At 39.1% G+C, this 27,388-nt stretch overlaps 1 pseudogene; it reads right to left on the minus strand.

Annotated features, from left to right (window-relative positions):
• Positions 1-1,112: 1,112 nt before the first annotated feature.
• LOC102949597 lies at positions 1,113-26,036 on the minus strand (annotated as a pseudogene).
• Between the last annotated feature and the right edge of the window lie 1,352 nt (positions 26,037-27,388).

A 27,388-nucleotide genomic window follows, 5' to 3' on the forward strand; every position in this document is an offset into this window, starting at 1 on the left:
CAGAGCCCCCCGTCCACCTGGAGGAAACATAGGCAAAATGGGTGGTAATGACTGGGGGGTCTTGAAGCACCGGGAGAAAGAAGGTGCAACGTAGACGGGAGCCCCGCTACTCATACTTAATATCGCCATATTCGCCACTTCCGTTCTTCTGCCCTAGAGAGACAGTCACCTCTGAAATGTTCGTTGTGAATAATCCTAACATATTGTTTGTCCTTCTGTTCTTGCCCCTCCCCCTTCTCATCACCGTCAAACTTTTTTAACCTATTAAACCTTTTCATGATGAGCCCCCCCTAGCTGGACTCCACTCGGAAGCCCCCAATGCAGGTTAGCCTTTGAACATAGGAAGTTGATGTGCACTCCAGGAACTTTCATTTTTGAATGTGCAGTTGGCAGCTCAGCGTGTTAATGGGAACCGAATTCCATTGAATGGTATGAGAAGGAAGAGCCCTTTTCCTCATAGGTACGTGCTTTCTAAAGAATTTCTAATGATAAGCACTTCTGCATCAAGTTTCTTAGCGACACATGCCCACAACATTAATTCCATTACAACCTTCCACATTTCACATTTTTGCTACAGGCAAAGGCAAGTTCACCATAAGCAGTTTTCTTTCAACCCATTTTGTGCAAAATGAGCCGGATTCTCTAACACGGTACCAGAGGGCCACTCCAGGCTGAATAGAGTGAGAGGAAATTGAAAGGCAAGATGTTGTTTACCTGAGATGTGAAATGGGTTGAAGTATTAAGTGACACTATATCACATAAGGGAAAACTGTGTCACACGGACGCTTTCTCCCTAATGGTGTTGTGCCATTTCTTTAGACTCCTTTTCTTTTTTCTTTTTTTTTTTTTTTTTTTTTTTTGGCCTGGAAAATTGGGGCTTTGGGGAAGACATAGAAATTTCATCTCACAAAGAAAATCTCATTATGAGACGTGCAGAGTAGAGGTCTTTGCTCTCAAAGCTGCACACCCTGTCTTTGACTCGTTCGCTGTTCAAAATTTTCCACCCATATTTAAGGAGAGGCTGTACAAACAGGGACACAAAGGTTAAGTCGCTGCAAAGGAGATTTGACACAGGACCACTGAAAACTGCATTCCCTGAACTCCGGCAGCATTTACGAAAAAGGGCTTTCCTTGGAGACAATCACCCAGATGGAAGGGATGGATGGTGGTGGGAACAGAGGCTTCTCTTTCTTCCCCACCTCCTCCGGTAATCTGGGAACACTAGAAAGAAATCCAGCAAAATGTCAATTTTCTAAGTCTAAACCCCAGCGAACCAAAGACCAAAGGCACAAATTGTAGTAGGAAAGAGAAAAAGGGAAAAGAAGAGATGTCTAAGAGTGCCTTTTTCAATTCATTATGTAGGCTGTTTCCCTAAAGGAGAGAGTCCATGTTCCCCCAAAATGTGCTGGAAATAACTGCTTATAATTACTTTGTAGTATCTTTTTCTTCTTTTTAACTTCCCTTGACAAGTGCGGCCTTAGACGAAAGATTAGGTTTGACAAAATAGATAGAAAACCACTCCCAGTTTCAGCTTTGACGTGAAATAAGCTTAGACATCTGTCATTCCGGCCCTTAATGTACGAAAAAGTGAAACAAATGGAAAAGAAATGACTTTTCTTGGACTGATCAGAGAACTGAGGTTGCACAGCAAACCTCTACCCAGAGATCTGGAAAAAAACAGCAGAATCCAGACAGTCGTGCCTGACCTCTGCTACTGGAGGCACACCTGGAAGAACAAACAATCCTAAAATCTGTATGAAACCACAAAAGAGGGGCACCTGGGTGGCTCAGTCGGTTAAGCGGCTGACTTCAGCCAGGTCACGATCTCGCGGTCCGCGAGTTCGAGCCCCGCGTCGGGCTCTGGGCTGACGGCTCAGAGCCTGGAGCCTGCTTCCGATTCTGTGTCTCCCTCTCTCTCTGCCCCTCCCCCGTTCATGCTCTGTCTCTCTCTGTCTCAAAAATAAATAAACGTTAAAAATAAATAAATAAATAAATAAATAAATAAATAAATAAATAGAAACCACAAAAGACCCTGAATAGCCAAAGTTATGTTGAAAAAGAAGACCAAAGCGGGAGGCATCACAATCCCAAACTTTAGTCTCTACTACAAAGCTGTAGTCATCAAGACAGCTTGGTATTGGCACAAAAATGGACACATAGACCAATGGAATAGAATAGGGAACCCAGAACTGGACCCACAAATGTATGGCCAACTACTCTTTGACAAAGCAGGACAAATGGAAAAAAGACAGTCTCTTTGGCAAATGGTGCAGGGAGAACTGGACAGCAACATGCAGAAGAATAAAACTGGACCACTTTCATACACAAAAATAAACTCAAAATGGATGAAAGACCTAAATGTGAGACAGGAAATCATCAAATCCCTAGGGGAGAAAACAGGCAACAACCTCTCTGACCTCAGCCGTGGCAACGTCTTACTCGACACACGTCTGAAGGCAAGGGAATTAAAGCAAAAATGAACTATTGGGACCTCATCAAGATAAAAACTTCTGCACTGCAAAGGAAACAACCAACAAAACTAAAAGGCAACCGACGGAATGGGAGAAGATATTTGCAAATGACATACAGGATAAAGTGTTAGTATCCAAAATCTAATGAAGAACTTACAAACTCAACACCCAAAAAACAAATAATCTACTGAAGAAATGGGCAGAAGACATGAATAGACACTTTTCCAAAGAAGACATCCAGATGGCCAACAGACACATGGAAAGATGCTCAATGTCACTGATCACCAAGAAAATACAAATCAAAGCCACACTCAGATACCACCTCACGCCAGTCAGAGTGGCTAAAATTAACAACTCAGGAGACAACAGATGCTGGTGAGGATGTGGAGAAATGGGAACCCTCTTGCACCGTTGGTGGGAAGGCAAACTGGTGCAGCTGCTCTAGAAAACAGAGTGGCAGTTTCTCAAAAAATTAAAAATAGGACTACCCTATGACCCAGCAGTAGCACTACTAGGAATTTACCTGAGGGATACAGGAGTGCTGATGCATAGGGGCCCTTGTACCCCAATGTTTATAGTAGCGCTTTCAACAAAAGCCAAAAAGTATAGCGTACTTGCAGTGGAAATACCAGAACTAGAAGGAAGAGGAAAGGGAGCAGAAAAAAATATTTTCACTAGTGATGACTGAGAATTTTACAAAATTAATGCTAGGCAGCAAATACAAAATCCAGCAAACTCAGAGGATTATACAGAAGGATAGATACCAAAAGGTCTACGTCTAGGCATATCAAATTCACACTGCAGAACACCAAAGAGAGAGGAAAAGAACTTCAAAAAGCTAGGGAAAATAGAACTTTAACCTATAGAGAAATAGGAGAGGGATTGCAACAGTCTCCTCATCAGAATCAATAGTCACTTTAAATATGAGTGGTCTAAATACACCAATTAAAAGACAGAGGTCATCAGAGGGGATTCAAAAACAAGATCACAGGGGACACTCACATGGGAAATATGTATCTATGTAATTATATATCTTTTAGGTAACTATATATCTTTAAAAAAAAATTTTTACATTTATTTATTATTGAGAGAGACAGAGACAGAGTGTGAGCTGGGAAGGGTCAGAGAGAGAGGGAGACACAGAACCCGAAGCAGGCTCCAGGCTCCGAGCTGTCAGCACAGAGCCCAAGGTGAGTTTTGAACTCACACACCGCGAGATCATGACCTGAGCCAAAGTCAGATGTTTAACCAACTGAGCCACCCAGGCGCCCCAGTAACTATATATCTTTTAAGCAATTTTTATTCTCTTTGTTTGAAGCAATGCAGAAATGTTGTTGCTATTGTGTCTTCATTTAAACTGTCTCTGACAAGGGCACCTAGGTGGCTCAGTCAGTTGAGTGACTTCGGCTCAGGTCTTGATCTTGCGGTTTGTGAGTTCGAGCCCCGCATCAGGCTCTGTGTTGACAGCTCAGAGCCTGGAGCCTGCTTCGAATTCTGTGTCTTCCTCTAACTGCCACTTCCCCCCTCTCAAAAATAAAAAAAAAAAAAAAATTAATTAAAAAAAACATTAAAAACCATTTAAACTGTTTCTGACCTCCTTTTGGACCATTTCAGGACCAGGTACAAATCTCACTTTAGTCTTTTACGCTTATTAACTGTTGTCTTTTGAAAGAGAAGTTCGATGAATATATCTCACCCTGCATTTCTTCTTTCATAACCAAACAGTTCAGAAATTTCATTGCATTTACCAAAAAGTAATGCAAAAGTAAAATTCTTACTGAATTGGATAAACATAGATACTAATACGTTCATTTATGCACTTGTAATTCTCCACTTTCCTTACAGGAATTTTTAAAATCTCTTTCATGTTTGCTCTTGTATTACTCCATCACTTTGTGTCATTTCTTTTTGCCTGCCTATCTCTCTGACCAAGATGATTTCAAATTTAATCATGCTCACAATAATGTATTTCAAAACGATTTACATGCAAAATAAGGAAAAGCAACTGTACTGATGTGCAAATGTTAAATCCCTCAGGTTCTGAGACAGACTATTTCTCAAGAACTAGCCCTTGCTAATTTGGGGGAAGTATTTGCATATAAGAGTCACGGTGTCACCCGATTATGCTCATCCTGAGTTGCTTGGCTGTGATCAAGCACACAAGTGTCAACTTTACCTTTTTTTTCAGCAAAAAGTGCTTTAATGACCTCAAGATGTAACACATGAAATGGTCCCTTGGTGCCCTGAGTTCCTCCCTAAACATTTCTGTGATTTTCTCTAGTTCCGCATAATAGGAATTACTCTGTTTCTGTAGGCTGCATTTTCTTGGCTGTGTAAAGCAGTCTAGGATGTCATGTGACAGTGAACAGACTCTAATACTATGTACTGACCAGAGTCCTTAAAAACAAGTCTAGTTCATTTTTTCATATTTCTTAATTGAGGGACAATTCAGGGGAAAAAATGCCAGGGAGAGAAAGAGAAAGAGAGACAGAGACAGAGACAGAGAACAAAGAAAGAGAGGGAAACTTAAAAAAGAAAAGCTTGGTTGGCTGCTGGATGGGCTGCGTCTTTGCTTCCGTGGCCTTGCGAGAGAGTCCGGAGGACCTTACTTAGCCCTGCCAATCTGCTATTGAAAAATGCATCTCAGTCTATTCAGTCTGCACAAAAATCAAAGCAAAGCCATTCATTCTCTTATTTTTTTTTTTTCTGCTTCATGGGAATGAGAATAAGTTAACCAGAATGTCTTTCACTGAAGTTAACATTTCAAGGTTTTCCTTTTTCCCTGTTCAGTCTTTTCCATGGACCCACTCTGCAATGGTATCTTCAGGACTTAAGTGCAAAGCCACAGAGACGTACTGAACATATTGATTACCAAGTAAAATGGTTTCCATGGCAACCATAACCCAATGAAAGCCCTTAGAACTGCCTTCCTTTCACACATGAAGGTTTTCTAATGATTACAGACATCACAGATAGCAGGGAAATACCTGCTTTAAATGCATTCCTGCAAAAACAAAGCTGATGCAGCAAGAGAGACTCTGCTTCATTAGCTAATATATTTTTAATGTATAATAGAGGTTTTTCAATAATTATAAAGTGAATTCATTTCCTCATGCATTATAGTATGTGAATACATTAGTTTTTTTGTTTTGTTTTGTTTGTTTTGGTTTGGTTTTTTACTGCCATAATAAATCACCATAAACTTAGTGGCTTAAAATTAAAAAAAAAAAAAAGTTATTATCTTACAGTTCTGGAGGTTAGAAGTCTGACCCAGGCCTCACTGGACTAAAATCAAGGTGTCCACAAGTCTGTGTTTCTCTCTGGAGGCTTTAAAGGAGAATCCATTTCCTTGTCTTTTTCAGTTTCTAGAAAACACCTGCTTTCCTTGGCTCATGGCCCCTTTCTCTTTTTTGTCTCTGGTCCTTCCTCCACTGTCACTTCACAGCCCATAAAGATTCTTGCTTTTAAAGACTTCTGATTATATTGGGTCTGCCTGGATAATCCAGAATGATCACCCCCTGCCCCCTTACAAGGTCATACCTTAAGTTACCTGCAAAGTCCCTTTGGCCAGGTAAGGTAACATATTCACCTGTTCCAGGGATTAGGCCACGGAGATCTGTAGAGGATCATTATTCTGCCTACCACAATGAGTCTAGTGTTTATCATATTGAACAACAACAAAAAAGGCTTCTCGAAATATTGATGTCAATGCAGCATGCACTTTGAACTGCTTTCGTTTAAGTGCTGGTGATTATTTGCTATTGATCTAGATCAGAGATCAGCAAACTTCTTCTGTAAAGGGGCAGACCTTATATATATTTGGCTTTGCCAACCATGCAGTCTCTGTTACAACTACTCAATTCTGCCATTGTCATGTGAAAGCAGCCATTGACAATACATCAACGAATGAACTTGGCCATGTTCCAATGAAAATTTCTATACAGAAACAGGCAGTGGGCCAGATTTGGCCTGTGGGCTATAGTTTGCTGACATAAAAACTAAAGCTATGAAATCTCTAATCCCATAAGTAAAATCTGCCACACATTTTCAGAACTGAGACCTCTCTTCTTGGATGTAGAAGATAATAAAAGTAAAAATCTGCACGTGGCTTCGTTTTTTTTTTTTTTTTTTTTTTTTACATTTTTATGTTTAAGAGACAGAGAGAGACAGAGCATAAGTGGGAGAGGAGCAGAGAGAGAGGGAGACACAGACTACGAAGCAGGCTCCCGGTTCCGAGCCATCACCACAGGGCTCAATGCGGGGTTCGAACTCACAAACTGTGAGATCGTGATCTGAGCCAAAGTCGGATGCTCAACCAGCTGAATGACCCAGGCGCCCCTGCACGTGGCTTCTTTAACCATATAAGGAGGAACAGAGGCATTCTTCATCATCATAAAACCTTTGTTGAGTATCAGCGTTAGGGAATAGGACTACAGGAAGCTAGACCAAGAGCCAACCCTCAATGGGCTTGCAACATAATTGGATATGTGACACATACTCATTGAAAGATAAGTACATAACTTTTGACCTATATATATTTAGTTAAGCACACTATTTAACCTCCAAAAATGTCTTTAAAAATTGTATAATGGGCGCTCTACTTCTGGTAATGGTAAAGGACTTTTTATGACACTAACCTCCCTGAAGACAACAAAGATAAACTCTGGGCAAAATATTTTTGAAAACAAACAACTATATGTCGGCAGTGGAGATTGACTGAAAGCACACCAGCAAAGCTATACTGCAAGAAGTACTCATAGAAATTCTTCATTTGGAAGGGAAATAACAACAGATGAAAGCAAGGATCTACAGGAAGAACTAAAGAGTGTTTGAAATGCTAATTATATGGATACATACATAAGACTCTCTCTTGTTCTTTTTGACTATGTATTTTTGTATGCACATATAATATGTGTGAAGCAATATGTATTTGTTGCTTTTTAGATATATTTAAAAGCCATAAGAATGTTTAAAGCAAAAGTAAAAGGGAGCTGATAGGAGCTGTGAATCTATAATGTATTTGATGTAAGATACACAACAACAATAGCACGTGGGATGAAGGATAAATTGCAATGAACTATCACATTGTCCTTACATGTTGCATGAAGTGATACAATATGAGCTCTGGTACATTGTAATATTAAGTATCTATATTGTAATTGCTTTGACAAACACACACACACACACACACACACACACACACACACACACACTACAAAGAGGCATGGCTACAAAGTCAACAGAGGCATCATAATGAAACACTAACAAGTATTAAATAAAGCAAAAGAAGGCAGAGAAGGAGGAATAAATGAATATAAAACTGATAGGAGAAAGAGAAATGAATAAAATGTATAAACCTAAATCCAAACATATCAATAATTATTAAACATAAATGAATTAAAGACTCCCAATAAGAAGCAGAAATTATCAGACTAAAATTTTAAAGCCATCTGTGGGAATCACACCTTAAATATAAAGGCAATCTATATATAAATATAGAGAGTAGAAGTAAAAATATGGAGAGTGATACCCCATAAAAATAACAGCAAGCACAAGAAATCTGAGTGGCTATGCTAATGCCAGAAGAAAAATGACATCAGTATAAAGATTATTACCAGAGATTAAGAGGGCCAGTTCATAATGATAAAACCTTAATCCACCAGAAATACATAATGATTATAAAGTTTGTGCAATAGTTGAAGAGCTTAAAAAATAGCAAAGCAAACATTGACAGAATTCAATGGAGAAATAAACAAATCCATACCCATAGATTGGATGAGTCAATACTGTTAAAATATTACTTCTCCAAAAATTGACCTATAGAGCAAATGCAATCTCAGTTAAAATCCCGGCAGGATATTTTTGGTAGGTAATTACCAGTTGACTTCAAAACTTATATGGAAATGTTTAGGGCCTAAAATAGCCAAATAATCTCAGGTGGCGGTAGGAAAGAAAATATTTGGAAGACTTTCACTACCAGATTTCAAGAGCTACTATAAAGCTGTATTAATCTTGATAATGTGGTAATGATATAGGATTGATAAATAACTAATAGAATAGATCCAGTTTTATACGATCAAGTGATTTTTTAGCCAAGGAAAAAAATTAATACAGTAGAGAAAGCGAAGTCTTTTCAACAAATTCTGATAGAGCAAAAGGCTGAAATTAACTCAAAATGGATCATAGAGCTAAAAATAAACCTAATATTCTATGGGAACATCTGGAAGAAAACAGGGGGATATCTTTGCAAACTTAGGGTAGGAGAAAATTTCTTAGGGTCCAGAAAACATTCTCCATAAAAGAAAATATTGGTCAAGTGTATTTCCTAAAAATTCTACGTGCCAATAGGCACGTAAATAGTCCACACTAGAAAAAGTATTGTGTATATACATATATTTTATATATATTTATGTATTAAATATACATAATTTATAACACATAATACATGTCAAGAATATTAAATATATGTCCAGAATATTTGAAGAACTCTTACCACTAAGACAAACAACTCTAAAAAATTAAGATGAAGAGAAATCCTCAGAAGACATTTTAAAATGGAGGGGCCCCTAGGTGGCTCAGCTGGTTAGGCGTCCAACTCTTGATTTTGGCTCAGGTCATGATCTCACGGTTCTCATGAGATCGGGCCCCACACTGGGCTCAGGGCCAACAGTGTGGAGGCTGCTTGGGATTGTCTCTCACCCTCTCTCGCTGCCCCTCCCCCTACAACACATGTGCTCTCTCTCTCTCTCTCAAAATAAATAAACATTTTTTTAAAGACACTTTAAAATGGAATGTATACGAAGGTCCAATAAACACATGAAGAAGTGTTCAACATTGGTAATCATCTACAAAATGCAAATTAATGCCCCTAACACCACTAAAATGGTTAATTAAAACAAAACACCCAAACCCTTGAGTTCAACTCAAGGTATGAATGTGGAGTTGATAAGAATGTGGAGTGCCTACAACTAAAATACCTTGCTGATGAAATGGTACAAACATTCTGGAAAAAGGTTTAGAAGTTTATCATGAATTAAATGTTTACCTACCCTATCAACTAGAATTTTCAGCCCTAGATATTACTTAAAGGAATGAAAATATCTATCTGTTTCAGAATGCTCATAGCTATTTACTTAGCCCCAAACTGGAAACATTGCAAATACTCATCAACAGAACCATGGGTAGATAATTTGTGGTATATCGAACAATGTAATGCTGATTAACAATAAAAAGGAATGAACAACTGACAGGTGAAAAACATAGTTGAATTCCACACAATTTATAAGTGAAGGAAGAAAGACGCAAAAGAGTGCCTACTTATATAATAGAGTTTATAGGAAGTTCTAGAAAGGCAAAACTCATCAGTTTCAAAAAATATCAGAACAAAAATGTTGGCTCTGGGAAGGGAAGACTTAACCTAGGAGTAGCATGACAGAACTTTCTAAGGTGATGGAAACAACTAGGAACTAGACAGACTATTACAGGTGGTTGGGTTTGTTAAGTTCATCACATGGTGCACTTAAGATTTGTGTATATAATTATATACAGATTTTATGTGAAAGAAAACCCTACAAACAAAATTTAAACTCTACTTAGTAAGTTTGCTTTCCACACTGGGCATTGTTAGCAATTTGGAAACTACATTCTTGTTTATCATAGGAATAAGCAAAGGAGTGACATGGCTGAAGAAGCGAGTTACAAATATAAAAAGGCAAGGACTAGAATTTATCCTCTGATGTTTTATTGTTGTAATGAAATCGGATGTATCAGTATGAACTTGTACTCCTAACTCCGTGTAAAACTTTCTTTCTTTTCCTTTCCTTCATCTGTCTCCGTTTCCTCCTCCTCAGCCCCTCCTCCTTCTTTATTCTCTCTCTCTCTCTGTATATGTATGTGGACGTGTGCACGTGCACGCACACACACACACACACACACACACACACACACACACACTTGCTAGCTCTGTCTGCTCCGAAAGTCTATAAATAATTGTAACATCAAAGCAATAAGCACGTCTGGCACCTAGATCTTGGTTTCTAAATACCATTGCCTACTTAAAGAAAACAGACTTTTTGGGAGAAAAGTTTGACTCCAGGATTGGCAGGGAAACAACAAAATGAAATTGCAAAAGCTTACGTCAGAAAAAACCAGTGTGATGGTCGGTTTCATGTACCAACATGTCAGAGTAGGCAGTTAGATAGACCTGAGCAGGAGGATGACAGATGGACAATTACCAGGAACCACCAGTTGTCCCCCCAGAGGCCACCCATCTTCCTTAGACCAACCCCCTTTGTGGTTTAGCACAGACTGATTAACAAAAGATACACGCTGCTAAGAATGCTTCCACTTTGGAGCATGAGCACTGAAGAAAGACCTTGTCCGCTATTATAATGTCATTATAATACCATTGGCATTGCGATTTGGGGCCCCTCACCCCCATGGGTAGCTCTCAGGCCTCAGGAGGAGATGATTAACACAAGCTTGCACAAAAAGGTTGGAGGGGAGAAAACCAAGGTGGACCCAAGGGTGGAAATGTAACTATGACATGGGAGAGAGGAGACAGAATAAACCCCCACACAAAGACACAATGAGAAACTCAGCACACTGTCACCTATCCTCCCATCAGTCTGTCCACTCCTGTCTCTGGAGCGTACTGTCACTTTTTGCTAAATAGTAAAGCTTTGCTAGTTTAACTCTCCACAGAGTCTCTCACCTGAATTCTTTCCCTGGAGAAGACAAGGACCAAGGAGTTGCACACCCCACCAGTGGTAACAAACTTAGCTCGACTCTAGCCCCAGTTACCAAGCCAAACACTAGTCTAAGTGCTGTGGAGAAGGTATTTTGTAGATGTGATTAGCATCTACAATCAGTTGACTTTAAGTAAAGGAGATTATCCAGGATAATCTTCGTGGGCCTGACCCAATTAGTTAAAAGGCCTTAAGACCTAAACAGAGGTTTCTCTGAAAAGGAATATATTCGCTCAGGGACCACAATTTCTGCTCCTGCAAAAGAGTTTCCCATCTTTCAGGGGGAAGATCTCGTCTACAGATTGTGGATTTACCTAGGCAGCAATAAATTATCTATCTATCTATCTATCTATCTATCTATCTATCTGTTATCTATTTGTCTATCATCATCTCTTAGTGTTTTTCTCTCTCTGGAGGAACCCTAATTGACCCAGTAAGGGAGTACTCAATGACGACAACATATCAGAAAGACATAGCAGCTAGCTTGAAGAAGCTCTGCTTACCCAAAATGGAAATATGGGACCTCAAAATAAATCATGGGTTATAACGCATTGTAGAAAATAAGAATCTACACTTCCATACTAACATTAATAAGTGAATAAATATAAATAAGTGGGAAGATGGAAAAAAACTTTCTTATGAATGCCAACTGATCAATGAAGAAGGAATAGTGTAGCTAGAAAACCATCAATGGACGTTACAACTCAGTAAAAGTCTGTGCGGAACTGGATACCTACACAGTGTCCAGCTATCTCCTCCCAGATTATTAATTGTAGAGAAAAATAATAACTTTACGGTGAAGAATAATGGGCCACATCATCTAAATTAAAGGATCAAAGCTAACCCTGTCATTACTGGGACAAACCGAGCTCATACGCCTCGTGATATAATTGATGCACTCAGAAGGACACGCCATCACTTCTGCGGTATCCCTGACAAGATGCATGTAGTCTAATCATGAAGAAAGAGACCCGAAAATGAGAACGATTTTGCAAAATAAATGTCGGTTCTCCTTTAAAATGGCAATGTCCATACAGATTTTTAAAAGGCTGTAGAACTGCTTTGGGATAAAAGAGACTAATTAGCATAACAACAAAGAGTAATTTGTAATCCTGGATTACATCCCGCATGATAAAATAAAATTAGCCACAAAGAACATATTGGGCAAATTGACAGTTTTGCCTATGGGTCAGCTTATAGTAGTGTATCAGTGTTAAATTTCCCAACTTTGATAACTGCACTGTGGATAATAGGATAGGATCCTTATTCTTGGGAAATGTAGTCTGAAATATTTAGGAGTAAAAATGGTAATGCATGTTGCCAAAGGCTCAGAAAAAAAAATGCAAATCTCAACAAATATATAGTGGGACAATAATCAATGGAACAAAAGGTAGATAATTGGAGAAACTGATAAAAGGATGAGGAGTTCCTAACGCTATTCTTGCAACCTGTCTGAAAATTTGAAACTATCACAAATTAAAAAGTTACAAAAAAACACAAAACATGTGTAAAGGAACGCTATGTGGCCAAAGTTGCATTTTGTAGTGATAACCACATGGGTATGAAGAAAATAGAAAAACTGGAGGTATTATTTCCATTGAGAAGCAATCAATAAGTAAGACTAAACATCAAGGGACCCGGGTGACTCAATCGGTTAAGCCTCTGACTCTTGGTTTTGGCTCAGGTAATGATCTCACAGTTCGTGGACTGGAGTCCTGCACCGGGCTATGTGGGGGCAGCAGAGGGCCTGTTTGGGATTCTCTGTCTCCCTCTCTCTCTGCCCCTACCTTGCGCGCTCGCTCTCGCTCTCTCTCTCTCTCTCTCGCAAATAAACATTTTAAAAAATGGCTAAAGATCAACAGCTAAGACAAAGCTGGCTTTTACATTCCGCCTCATTGCTATAGGCCAGCTAGAACATGAGACCAGAATTTTGTTTCCTAACTCTGCGAATCTTCACTGGTATTTTTGTTCTTCATTTTTCGGTTTTGCTTTCCAGTCTTTTATGTCTGGAATTCCCCACACCATCGGTTCCAACTAGATCATTCTCCACAAATTGTATCAGGGTTAAAGAATGATCTGTTTTCAGGGTGCCTGGGTGGCTCAGTTGGTTAAGCGTCCGACTTTGGCTCAGGTCATGATCTCTTGGTTTGTCAGTTCGAGCCCCGCGTTGGGCTCTGTGCTGACAGCTCAGAGCCTGGAGCCTGCTTTGGATTCTGTGTCTCCTTCTCTCTCTGACCCTCCCCTACTTGTGCTCGGTCTCTCTCGGTCTCTTAAAAAAAAAAAAAAGAATTATCTGTTTTCATAAACCTCAGCAGAAGGCAATCAAACCTTTATCATAGCTAAACAGCAGAATATCCACCAGGGGAGAACACCTTTTCAGCCAGGCCCCATGCTTTCTTGAGTGGCTTCAGATAGCATAGCCTAAATAATTTTAGAAGAAATTCTCATCTCAGTTTAGTAAGTAGATGATAGCAGGCTTATTTTATTGGCAAGGAGCCACTATAATTGGAGTTTGAGAAGGAGGCGGTGGGGGGGGGGGGAACATGATTATATTGCTTTGTTGTTGAATTGGTGAGAAGAGGGATGGACTTAAATTGATAATGTGGGTTGAACTTTTCCCATTTGTAGAGACCCCTATTGTTAAAATAAATGGGTTGTATGTGGTTTTGTTTACTTCTTTCCCCAACCATGGGTTCTCCAATCCCAAATAATTTTTTTTCCCCAAGGCTGCAATTACCGAGATTACAAATAATGTGAAGCATCACAGATGGTCCTGGAGTGTTTCCAACACATAATCACCTGTCGTGTGCACTAATTCCTGCTATGATTAAGCCCCTTTATTCACACTAGGGTCTGACAGCTCTATTGTTTAAAATGTCACCCATTCATAGAACAGGCATGAGCTTGTCTGTACTTTAACTAGTCTCCTTGCATATTTTCTATGTCAGCTTCAGTTAAGCTGTTATACTGTGTATTTGATGAATCATCACTTTTCCTGGAGCCTGGTATTATCAGTAAAAGACTAGGGATATGTGAGACCACAGCTTAATTAGATATAGATAGATACGGATAGATAGGTAGATATGGATTCCAACAAAGCCTTCTAGAAAACATTAGAGAGAGATTTAATGGGCTCCAGACTAAAGGAGAAGACACAGAATCACCTTGGTTGTTGTTTTGTTGTTGTTGTTGTTGCTGTTGTTTTAAGATAAAATGCCAGGGCTTAAATAAGACAATCATAAATTCCCTTGTTTTGGGAAAAAAAGCTTATGGCTAAATGTGTGAAAAATGGGCCACTTGACGTATACATTCAATATATATTGCAACATATATGTTCAGCATATTTCCAATGTATTACTGATAATCAAGGCAATCTTTTCAAAATATTTTTATTATTTCTATGAAAACTGGACTCCAAATATAATTAAGGTGGCAAATCTTACGAATCAGACAACAGAGACACTGAGCTCACGTCAACCAAACGAAGAATCCAAATACACTCTATAGGTGACATCGTAAAACGGAAAATTACAAGCGCTTATTCTGTTGTTTGAACTGGAAATCTGGTGTGATCTTAAAAAGCTCCATTGAGAAAAATTGGCACAGCCCTCAAGTGACCCAAATGGAGACGCCAGGAAGAATAAGGAAGGCTTTGTGTTAATGCTCACGTTCCATCTCCCAACTATATCGTATTCAAATTCACGCATGCTTTGCTAATATCTTTCACCTGCTCCGGTTTGCATTTGTGATCGCAACAAGATTCCTCCAGTCCTTAATCACAGAGCAGCCTCATTCTGTTTCCATAACCCAAAGAGACCACGCAATCATGTCTGCACTCGTTTGTGTTGTCTGATGTTCGCCTGAAGTTTGATCACAGACCACAGCGAGTTACAGTGACCGTGCAGACCCTTCTGAGATGAATGCTTTCCCCAGGTCCATCTCATCTGCCAGCTGCAAAGACTGAGACAGAAAAGAGACAGATAAAGGGAGAGAAAGATGATAGGTAGGGATAAACAGAGACATAGGTAGATGATATACAAAGATGATAGATAGATGATAGATAGATAGATAGATAGATAGATAGATAGATAGATAAGTAGATACACAGAATCAGAACTCCCAACTCCAACACTTCCAGCCTATGGACCCATGTGTCAAGTCCTTCTGATTCTTGCCTCAAGACCTTCACTTGTTTGTTGTATTTCATTACCACGTCCTAACCTTCCCCTTACATGTAGTGAAGACTTTATCCCTGATGGATCAAAGAACTTGAAAGGCCAGTCAAAAGTTATCAACCCAACCAATAGGAACCAAAAGACATCCATTTTTTTTTTTTTGGTAATTTTTAAAATGTTCATTTGTTGAAAGAGAGAAAGAGAGAGGAAGAGGGGCAGAGAGAGAGGGAGACACAGAATCTGAAGCAGGCTCCAGGCTCTGAGCTGTCAGCACAGAGCCCAATGCGGGGCTGGAACCCAAGAACTGTGAGATCATGACCTGAGCTGAAGTCGGATGTTTAACTGACTGAGCCACCCAGACACCCCAAGAGAAGACGTTCTTAAATATGGTTTCAGAATTCCTCCTTTGTTCACCACAATAGAAAGCTGCTTGACGTAGTGTGCATTCATTCTGAAGCACAGAGATGCATGGGTATGGAAAGAACGAGCCTCTGTCCGCACCAGTTTTTCCCTTTTCTCCCTCCTGAACTAAATCCCAACATGCTGCCAAAGGACAGCTCCTGGGAGGACAGATGCATTTCATCACTTGTAGAAATTAGGCAAATATGTAGATAGCAGAACAAATTGGTACTTACACTCTGCCATGTTTCTAAAAATAACAACAGTAACAATTACCCCTGAAACTGCTTGTTAAAACGTCTAAAACTCTTTCAAAAATAATAGTTAGGAGTGCTACTGAATCATCAATTATTTTTTAAAGGCACTCACTAATTTCCATAAAACCTCCCCTGTTGATTTGATTTATTGCAGATATTTAGTCTGTTACGGAAATAACATAATTTTTTTTACATAATTTTGGGGAAAAATGCATGCAAATCTAATTTTGTTAACTGTATAACATTTTAAATATTCTTGGAGAGTTTTCTACCTCAAAAAAAAAAACGCTCATGCTGTGTCCATTTGAAAGCAAGAGCAAGAATGTTAATATTGCAAATAAAAATGGCCTACTTTATCTTCTCTATATTTTTAATATCTTACTCCTTACAATTTATTAAAGCTACTCACATTTATACAGAATAGTATAATCTTGTAGGATGCATATATATATATATATATATATATATATATACATATTGCATATTAATGTAATATAGTCACATATTAGAATCTCGTAATGAAATACGCCAATTTAGGTATATTCCCAGTCAGGTTATATTTCCCCAACATAGCAACTAAATATGTTATGTATGCAGATTGTAAAAGCGTGATGTAAAGCCAATTAAAAAATCTTTAAGTGCCTGGGCTCTAGAGTCAGCTATCTTTGATTCCCACCTCTTTTAGTAGCCTTGGGAAAGTTGCTTATACACTCTAAGACTGTTTCCTCAACTGCAAAGCAAACAAGAATAATAGTTGTATCCCGAAATACTTAAGGCATATAATAGCGCGTTTGCACAGGACAAATTGATCAAGATGGTTAGAGTCCCATGTCAGTCAGTTCTTGCTGAGGTAATGTTGTGTAACAACTTCAAAATCTGAGAAATTTATAAAAAAAGGTTTGTCACTCAGGTGACATGTCAGGAGCTGGCTGACTGCAGCTCTGTGGGTCTGAGGTTATGTTGAAGGCAGCAGGTGGATGATGGGTCAGCTCTCCATCTCTGCTTATGCTGAGAGTCAGGCAAGCAAAGTGGCTTCTGTTGATGCATGTTGTTCACATGGTGGAGGCCACAAACTCAAAGATTAGTGGTGCAAGTATGTACCACCTTTTAGAAATTCTGCTCAAACTGCCACCTTGTCACTTCTCACACTACATCTGGACCAAGTGGGTCACAGGGCCAAACCCAGAGTCAATGGGGCTGAGATACATACCCCCTACCAGGAAGAAGGCAAGTCACATGGCAAAGAATATGTATTGATAATTAGTTTGTTCAAGGGCAGAAGAGAAGATCTTAATAATAATGCAACTTACTATATATTCCCAGTGACAAAAATAATATAATTTGACAAAAAAGGGGAATTTGCTAATAGAGATCATTGATTAAAGAAAGGCATGAACAGGGGTGCCTGGGTGGCTCAGTCGGTTGAGCATCGGACTCTTGATTTGGGTTCAGGTCATGGTTCCAGGGTAATGGGATCCAGCCCTGCATCAGGCTCTGTGCTGAGCTTAGGGCCTGCTTGAGATTCATGCCCTCTCTCTCTCTCTCTCTCTCTCTCTCTTTCTCTCTCTCTCTCTCTCTGCCACCGCCCTTCTGCCCCACTCAAGCTCTCTCTCTTTCCCTCTAAAATTAAAAATTAAAAAAAAGAAAGGGATGAACAAGTAAGTCATGGACATGGTAGACACATATCTGGGCTTCAAGAACAATAGGAAAAAAAGACCTGATACAGCTAGGCTTCTGTATCTCTCTCCCACTAGTGGGTTTTGACTTTCATTTCCTGTCCCCGAAGAAGATTAAATTCCATCGTGTGGCAGAAAACATGGCTGTCTCTGGCTCCTGATTCTCACATTCTTCCACCAACAAGGAGTGACTCCTCTCTTTACCACTTCTGTTTACAGAAGTCCTGAAGAATACCGACTGAATCATGTGTCTGTGGTTGGCCCAACCTGGATGAGATGTCCCATCAACCATTAGCCCAAGCTGGGATCATTTTCCCCAGGACCACATAACGGTGAAGGCTGATATGGGGGCAAAACAACAAGTGTTCACCATACCAGGACTTGGCACATGGACGTATTCAAGAGTTGAAAATGATTTATAGAACAGGTAGTATTTTGCTTCGTGTACTTAAATGTATTTTTTATGTAGTGCATCGGTTCTCTAGGGCAATGTCCCGTAATGCAAGTTTAAAGTTCCCTATGCAATTCTGAATGACTTTTAGAGCCCGATGTACCTAGTCGAGAACAAACTGCCTCATCTGTTGATATGAATAGAGAGGCATATGAAGAGAGTACCATGTCATGTGGTTTTGTGAGAGTGAAATAAGTTAACACACCGGAAGTTAACACACCGGAACGGTGCTTGGTCCATAGTGAATGCTCAATAAACATTTATTTTTAATTGATCTAGACTGACATATAAGTGAGAGGGTGCGTGCATATCTATATGAAAAGCATACATATAGAATATATACACATATAAGGGGAAATGTCCCTCTCACCAAGGAGAAGGCTATCATGAGATTGTTATTTTGTGCTTGTATTGTTTCCTGGGCCACATTTTACCTTAATGGCTAAGCAACAAACAAGGTGAAAACAGATGGCTATTCTGCTGTGGGCCCAGATGGCTTCTCTGTAGTCCTATGGTGAGAAGCTTCTGCGTTCCCCTTGAAATGTGTACAGTATCTTATTTCTCTTGGTGACGCAATGACTCGAGAGCTCTACAAGCGTCTGCCAGATGCATGATAGTGAGGATACCACAAGAAGAGCCCTCCACATCCTGCCCATGCCAGCCTCAGATGAATTAACTTAATGCCCTCTCATAATTTTCAAAGTACCTGCCATCTATCTGACCTCACTGAAATGTTTTTGAAATGATTATTTTTAACTCAGATACATCATAGGGGAAATATGGTGAAATTTCTGAGGTCTTTTTAAGAAGTGAGTGTTTTAAATTCCCTCTAACTTTTCATCATTTAGAAAAATTCCAGTGACATTTTAATGGCATTCTTCTGGGGACAGAGTCGGAGTGGGGGGAATACCTTCTCGATAGAGAAGACAGCATATCAAAGCAGTTCATGAGGCCATGTTTTTTCAGATTACCTGAATAATGTCCGTAGTCACTCTTAGATTATTTACATGCTTTATATTTCTTTTATGGAAATATGAAAGTTGCAAAAAATAGGTCAAGATACATAGGAATGCTCTAGAACATAGTGGTAAAGACTACAGATTTCAGCGTAATTAAAACTAAGTAAAAATCTTAGCCCCACTACTTTAAAGAGAATTTGTCTTTACTTTTTTTGAGACAAAGTAGTTTTCTTATTTTATTTACTAACATTTTTGAAAAATTTTAGACATAACCAACATGGATGGTTCGATGGATGGCTATATGCTATGCTATGTTAAGCATCTCTTAAACATAAGAACATTGTTCACTCAATCACAATATCCATATGACCCCTCATAAAAGCAACAATTCCTTGGTATCATTTAAATGGATTCCATATGTATGTTTCCCCAGAAACTTTTTTTTTCCAGTTAGTTTGTTCAAACCACTATCAAAAGAGAGACTACGTGTTACATTTGATTGTTATGGCACTTGAATGTCTTTTCTTTTTTATGTTTATTTTTGAGAGACAGAGAGAAACAGAGGTGAGTGGGGGAGGGGCAGAGAGAGAGAAAGAGAGACACAGAATCTGAAACAGGCTCCAGGCTCTGAGCTGTTAGCTCAGAGCCTGATGTGGGGCTCGAACTCGGGAATGGCGAGATCATGACCTTGAGCCGAAGTCAGACCTTAACCGACTAAATCACCCAGACACCGCGTACTTGAATGTCTTTTTAAAAATTATTTAATTTATGGAATTTACAGCAAAAAAAATAAATAAAAATAAATTATGGTATAATTCACCTTTTTCAGGGTACTATTTTATGAGTTTAGACAAATGCATAAATTTGTGTAACTGCCACCATAAGATACAGATAGTTCCACCACTACCAAAAAATTCCCTTTTGCTGTCCCACCATAGTGACGTTCTCTTCAACAGCCACCGATTTCTTCTCCATCTCTAGAATTTTGTCCTTGCCAGCATATCATATAACCCTGAGTAGTATTCCATTGCTTAGGTACACCACAACTTGCTTATCCATTAACCAGCTAAAGGACAGTGGGTTGTTGCCGATGTTTGGGGGGATTATAAGTAAAGCTGCCATAAACCTTCACATCTAGTATTTATGTGAATATTTCCATTTCTCTGTTACACATACATGGCTCACAGGGGGCCCTGGAACTTATGTCAGTTCATACGCAGAGTTGGACGGTGTCCTTCTCCAGATCTCTGCAATCTGGGACTTGTCCTACAATCTCAGGCCCCATTCTGTCTTTCCTAGTCCTCTGTCCAGAAAGACGGAGCTCTCGAAGTTTAGCCTTCCACGCTGACACACAGTTGCACACAGCTGAAGCTGTCCGTGTCATGCCTCATTACTCAGATTTTGACTTTTGTCTCCAGTCCACCTGTTGTTAAGTTTTCAGGATCTTCAGGCAGCTGCTTTTATATCCTGCCCAGAGTTTTTGTTATGGTCAGTGGTAGAGATGGGCTGATATCAGTTTTGTCCAGCTTGGCCAATGCAAGAAGTCACCTCGAGTCTCTAAATCCAGAAAGTTCTCCCCCTCTTTTTCACTGGTCTATTGGCTTTTTGAAGAAACTGGATCAGAAGAGCTGGATCACGTCCCACCGTCTGGCTTCATGTGCTTCCGCATATTGTTATGAACATTCCTTCGTCCATATATTTTCAGTAAACTAGACACTGGTTCCAAAGACTGGCTCAGCTGTGTGACTATGGACAAGTTCCTTTAGGTCTCTGGACCTCAGTCCCTTCTGAAGGTATAAAAATGGTAGTTATTGCATTGAATTGCTATAAGGAGCAAATGGGATAGTACATGCAAAGAGCTTAACAAGATTTCTAAAATAGAGTCATATATACTCTACAGAAACCTGAATATATGGTTTAACCAAGGAGTTTTCTTTTATCCAAGTAACTAGAAATGCAGAAACACATAGGCCAAGGCTGATGGCGCTGCCTAAGAACACCGCTCAGGACCCAGTACCATCTAGCTCTGGCTTTATCACTCTGTTATATAAATGAGCCCCTGCATATTGGCCCCCAAGTTGTTTATTCCCTCACTGCAGGCCAAGACCCATTAGCTCAAAATCCCGCCAGCACCAAACTCAAATTTTTACACGTGCAATTATTTTAAAGACAGTCCAAACAAGTAGATAGTTGGCCACTTGGAGCCTGCCTGCTTTGCATACCTCACAAAACATACCTCCACATTCGCTAGCAGTAGACGGTATAGAGCCGTATGGTTATAACAGCTCAAGCTGCCATGGCCCTTTGGGGCTCTCTGACCCACAGACTCTCCACTGTGCTGCTGAGGGAATATCACTTGGGCGCATGAGACCCTTCTCCGGTCCGCATCTCCTCTGGGAGTCTCCTTGCCCTCCTCCCCTTCTTGGTAGTGATCCCTCCTCACTGTGGGCTTCCGGGCAGCCCCATGTTGTGGAGACTTTCCATCTTGTGCAACCCTGTCCAAGCACAAGCCAGTTAAGCGTGCTGTGTGTTACTGTGCCTGGTGGCCATATCTTTTTTCTCAATCAGCTCCCGGCCACTCTCAGGGTATGGCTTTTATCCTCATCCCTCTGCAGGATAGCCTCTTTCTGAAGGGTAAACAAAAAGGGCATGTGTCGTCTGACTTGATCACCCTTTTATCAGGAAAACAAGTTTTCCTATACGTGCCAATGAAACGTAAGTAGGCTCACTTATATCTCATTGTCCAAGATGGCGAAAGAATCTGGAGAGGTGAGCATTTAAACTGGGGCCATCCTGGGGCTCCTAGGTGGCTCAGTCGGTTAAGCGCCTGACTTCAGCTCAGGTCATGATCTCACGGTCTGTGAGCTCGAGCCCCACCTCGGGCTCTGTGCTGACATGACAGGTTGGAGCCTGGAGCTGCTTTGGATTCTGTGTCTCCCTCTCTCTCTGCCCCTCCCCCCACTCATGCTTTGTCTCTGCCTCTCTCTCAAAAATAAATAAGCATTAAGAAAAATTTTAAACTGGGAACTTCCATACTCTGAACAAAGTTTTCTGTAGGAAGCAAGAGGAGGAGAAGGGGTATTATCTAGATAACTGGCGGTGCTTCTCATCCAGACCAGTGGCTTTTTTGGTACTTAAAGAGAGGTGCTGAGCCACCGGCAAAGACATGCTCCATATGCTAGAAAAGAATAACGTGCTGGTTTTCTTATCACACATGTAAAACTTCACTTCCCCTCACAGACAGCTGGTTCAATTCCTGGGTCTTTTGCATATGGCAAACAAGTATCATTTGGTACTTTACTTTTACTTCCCAAATTGTTTACAACAACAATTACTTTCCTGTGAAAAGAAGTGGCTTAGTGGAGGGACTCTTTTTCCTACTGGAATTGTAGCCTCTCATGGCAGCGTTATGGAACTAGACCGTATTTGTGCAAATGGGGCAAAGTCACAAATGTAAGTATCTAAGCAAAGATGAGCTTTTCTTCTTTTATCTTTCCCTTTTGCCTGGAGATGGCTATTACTAAAAACTGCAGGAGGTGGAAAGAAGACTTAGGGCTTGAACCTGTTCTTCCAGTGAACAGAACATGCTCAAATTCAAGACTCTACATTCACATCATTTTCACTATGGAACTCTTGGTTGAAACTGCAGTCAACAAAGGGAGAAGTTTTTGCTTGTTCGTTTGTTTCACCAAATGAGGTCTCTGAGTTTTCTTTTCTTTTCCTTTTTAAGTTGAGGCAGAGTTCGCCACATTTAAACGTGTATTTTGATGAAATTTTGGTAATTCTCCACAGTTGTGTAACGACCAGCAAAAGCACATATATAGCATTTCCTTCCACCTAAACATTTTCCTCTTATCCCTTGTCAGTTACCCTCCTCTGCTCGCACCCAGCCAGCCCCTTGTAATCACCATGGCTTTGCCTTTTTTGGAATTTAATATTTATGAAATCATCCATTATGTAGTCGGTTGTGTTTCATTTTTCTCACTTAGAACACATTTTCAAGAGCCATTCATATTTTGTGTACTAATTTTCTGTTGTTCCACAGTATGGATACACAACAGTGTGTTTATCCACTCATCAGTTGAATATTTGGGTTTCTTCCAGTGGTTTGCAATGATGAATAATATCGCTATGAACTTATTTATATGCCTGTCTTTGTGTGAACATACGTTTTTATTTCTCTTTAGCAGTGCCTACAAGTGGAACTGCTGGGTGTGACAGAATATTTATGTTTTTATTTGTAAGATGCTGCCATATTGTTTTCCAAAGCATATGAACCAGATTTGCATTCCCACCAGCAAATGTGTGAGGGTCTACTGACTCCACACCCTCACCAACATTTGGCATTGTCAGGCTTTCTTAACTTGTATTACTCTAGTGGGTATATGGTAGTATCTCATTATCATTTTAAGTTACATTTCTCTGATGACTAATGACATTGAGCATATTTTCTTGTGCTTACTAGCCATTGATATATATTTTATAATGTATCTATTCAAATCTTTGATCTATTTCCTATTGGGTTATTTAGCCTTATTATTGAATTGTAAGAATTCTTGAGGTTTTCTGTTCAAACCCTTGTGAAACATGTTTCACAATTATTTTCCTGAATATGACTGTGGCTTGCTCTTTTCCCCCTCTGTTATATCTTTCAAAGAGAAAGTGATTTCATTTTAACGAAGGCCATTTTACAATTTTTGTGCATGTTACAGTTTGGGCTTTTTATACCTGTGTAAAAAATCTTTGCCTAACATAATACCACAAAGATTTCTTCCTATGTCTTGTTTTTGAAGTTTTATAATTTTAGCTCTTATATTTAGGTGATGATACATTCTGAGTTAATTTGAGTGTGTGGTTTGATTCAGTGTTCAAAAAAAATTTTTTCCCCAGAGATGCAGTTGTTCCAGAACCATTTTTTGAAAAATAATTATCTTTTCCTCATTGAATCCAGCACTTTCGAAAAAAAATTTTTTTTGACCATAAAACTGTGAGTTTATTTTTGGATTTTCTATTCTGTCCCATTTATTTATATGTTCTGCCCTATACATGAACACACTGTCTTGATCACTGTACCTTTGTAGTAAGACTTGAAATCAAGTAATGTTTACGTTCACCTTTTTATTCTCTTCTGAAATTATGTTGGCTGTCCTGTGTCTTTTTCCTTTCCATTTAAATTTAGAATTAGCCTGTAAATCTCTTTCAAAAGCAGCCAGTTAAGACTTTGATTGGAATTACATTGAATCTACTGATCAGCTTAGGGGGAACTGCCATCTTAACAGTGTCAAGTCTTCCAATCCATAAACATGGTACATCTCTCCATTAAGGCCTTCTTTACTTTTCCCATGCAAAGTATTCTAGTTTTCAGTACAAAGGCCTTATGTGACTTTCATTAAATTTATTCCTATATACATTCGATGCTATTGTAAATGGAGTGTTGTTTTATTATTTCATTTTGTAATTGATGCTATATCTAAACTTTTAACTGCTTTTTATATATTGGCTTTGTATCTTGCAACCTTGCTAAATTCACTTATTAATGAGAATTCGCTAAGTTCTCATAGCTTTTTTGTAGATTCCTGTCACCTGCAAATAAGGAAATATGTAGTACTTCCTTTCACATCTCTATGCCTTTTATTACTTTTTCTTATTTTATTGCACTTGCCATGATCTCTAGTGCAATGTCAAATAGTAATGCTGAAGGTGTTCAGTACATGTCCTTAGTCATGTTGAGGAGGTTCACAACTATTTCTAGTTTGCCGCATGTTTCTACTGTTAAATTTGGTCAGGTGTTTTTTCTGTATCTATTGAAATAATTATATTTTGCCATTTTGTTATTAACATAGTAAATTTACATCGTTCAATGTTTAAATGATGAACAAGCTTTGCATTTTGAGGATAATTCATGATGTATAATCCTTTATATATAAATATAAATATATATTTTTCTTTTCTGGATTTGATTTTCCAATCTAATAGTTTATCAAACATTTTTGCAGTTATGTTCCTGAGGGATATTAGTCTGTAGTTCTCATCCTTTGTGAGATCTTTGGCTTTGGAATCAGGATAAAACTGTTTTCATAAAATGAATTAGGAAGTATTTCCCCGATTTCTGTTTTTCTGAAAAGTTTGTATAGGATTGATATAATGCCTTCCTTAACTGTATGATAGGATTCAACTGTGAAATTACCTGGACTTTATTTGTGAAATTGTTGGGATTTTTTTGACAGAAAGTAGGATTTATTGGTGGGCATGATTGAGGAGGGGCAGTGCTGAGGCTCTCATGAGTGCAGAGCCCATTTGTCCAAGAGGCCATGATTAGGGATGTATTTGACCCCCACAAGCCATCTGGAATGAGCTGCTTTTCAGCCTCCCTGTCTTCAAACACATCCACATTAAACTTAGTACAGTCTCCTTGGAAATGTGGATCTTCTGGCAGCCAGAGAACTTGAACTTGGCGCCGCATAGGGCCTCAATCACACGCTTCTTGTTCTACAGCTGGGTACAGATGCCATAATGACTTGGCCAATGTTCACTGTGCACTGAGACTTTCCAGAGGGACCCCACACACCTGTCTGCAGCCTGTCAGCTCCATCACAGCACATCTTGTTGATACGGATGACATGGAAGGTTAGAGCCACACTGGGATGTGAAAACCATCTTTGTACAGCTTTCACCATGTACTTTTGGAACAAATACTGGCAGCCTCCAGGGCTTTAGAGGAGTGCTGCTGATATTCATCTGACACCATGTGGCCACATAATGGGAACTCATCCACTTTTGCCTTCTTCCACCCCAGGTCAAAGATGCAGATCTTGGCATTAGAGACACCTGTGCAGATGCCAGACTTTGGAAATGGCTTGTTCTTACAATACTGGTAACACCAGGTGGGGTGGCAGCCCATGGCAACACCAGAATCTTGAGTGGTGTACCAAGGAAAAAAGCTAAATGGGAAATTGCTTTTAATTATAAAGTTGATTTTTAAATTGAGATAGCAATGCTCACATTTGCTATTTATTCTTGTGTCAGTTTTGGTCATTTGTGTCTTTCAAGGAATTTATCCATTTCATGTAGGTTGGCAAATTCATTGGCGTGAAGTTCCCATAAAATTTCCTTATAATTTTTTTAGCTTAAATTTTTAGTTAACATACAGTGCAATATCAGTTTCAGGAGTAGAACTCGATAATTCATCACTTACATACAACACTCAATGCTCATCACAAGTGCCCTCCTTAGTACCCATCACCCATCTAGCCATCTCCCACCTTCTCTCCATCAACAGAGAACAAACCGAGGATCCTTATTATCTTTTTATGGTTGAAAGTTCTGCAGTGATTCCCTTTCTTTTATCCCTAATATTATTCATTTGTGCTTTCTTTTTTGCTAATGAGTCCAGCTGGAGGGTGATCTGTTACATTCATCTTTTCAAACATTAGCTTTTAGTTTCAAGAGTTTTAGTTATTGTTTTTCTGTTTTCTATTTTATTGATACTAGTACTTACCTTTATTCTTTCCTTCTTTTAGCTTGTTCTGGGTTTAATTTATTCCGTTCATGGTGGAAGCTTACTTTGATCATTAGAGACTTCTATTTCTAATATAGGTATTTAATACTATTAGTTTTTCTCTATGTCCTGCTTTAGCTCTGTACATTTCTTAATTTCTCTTGTGATTTTTTTCTCTGACCCAGTTCACTAGAAGTGAGTCATTTAATTGCCAGGATATTTTGGGTTTTCCTGCTTGCTTTATTTTAATATTTCTAATTTAATTCCACTGTGCTAAGAGAACCTACTTGATATGATTTCAATCTATTTAAATTCATTAGGGCTTGTTTTATGGGTCAGAATATAGTCTATCTTAGCGAATCTCTATCTGCATTTTAAAAGAATGTGAAATATTTATTCTGCTGGTGGTGGTGGAGTGTACCATAAGTATCACTTAATCAAAGTGATTGGTAATGTTGTTTAGATTGTCTACATCTCTGATGACTTTGTCTAATTTTATCAATTGCTAAGAGATGGCTGTTAAATTCTCCAACTGATGTAGAATTGACTGCTTCTTCTCTTGATTTTGTCAGATTTGCTTCATGTTTTGGGTGCTCACACATTTATAATTACTATATATTTCTGATCAAGTGGCCCTTTTGTCTTTATTAAGTGTCTTTATCTCTGGCAATACAATATTGTTAAAATCTATTTTATTTGATGTTAACATAGAACTTTAAGCATCCTTGTGCTTATGGCTTGCATTGCATATCTTT

Source organism: Panthera tigris, chromosome F2, assembly GCF_018350195.1.
Source record: "Panthera tigris isolate Pti1 chromosome F2, P.tigris_Pti1_mat1.1, whole genome shotgun sequence".
NCBI lineage: Eukaryota > Metazoa > Chordata > Mammalia > Carnivora > Felidae > Panthera > Panthera tigris.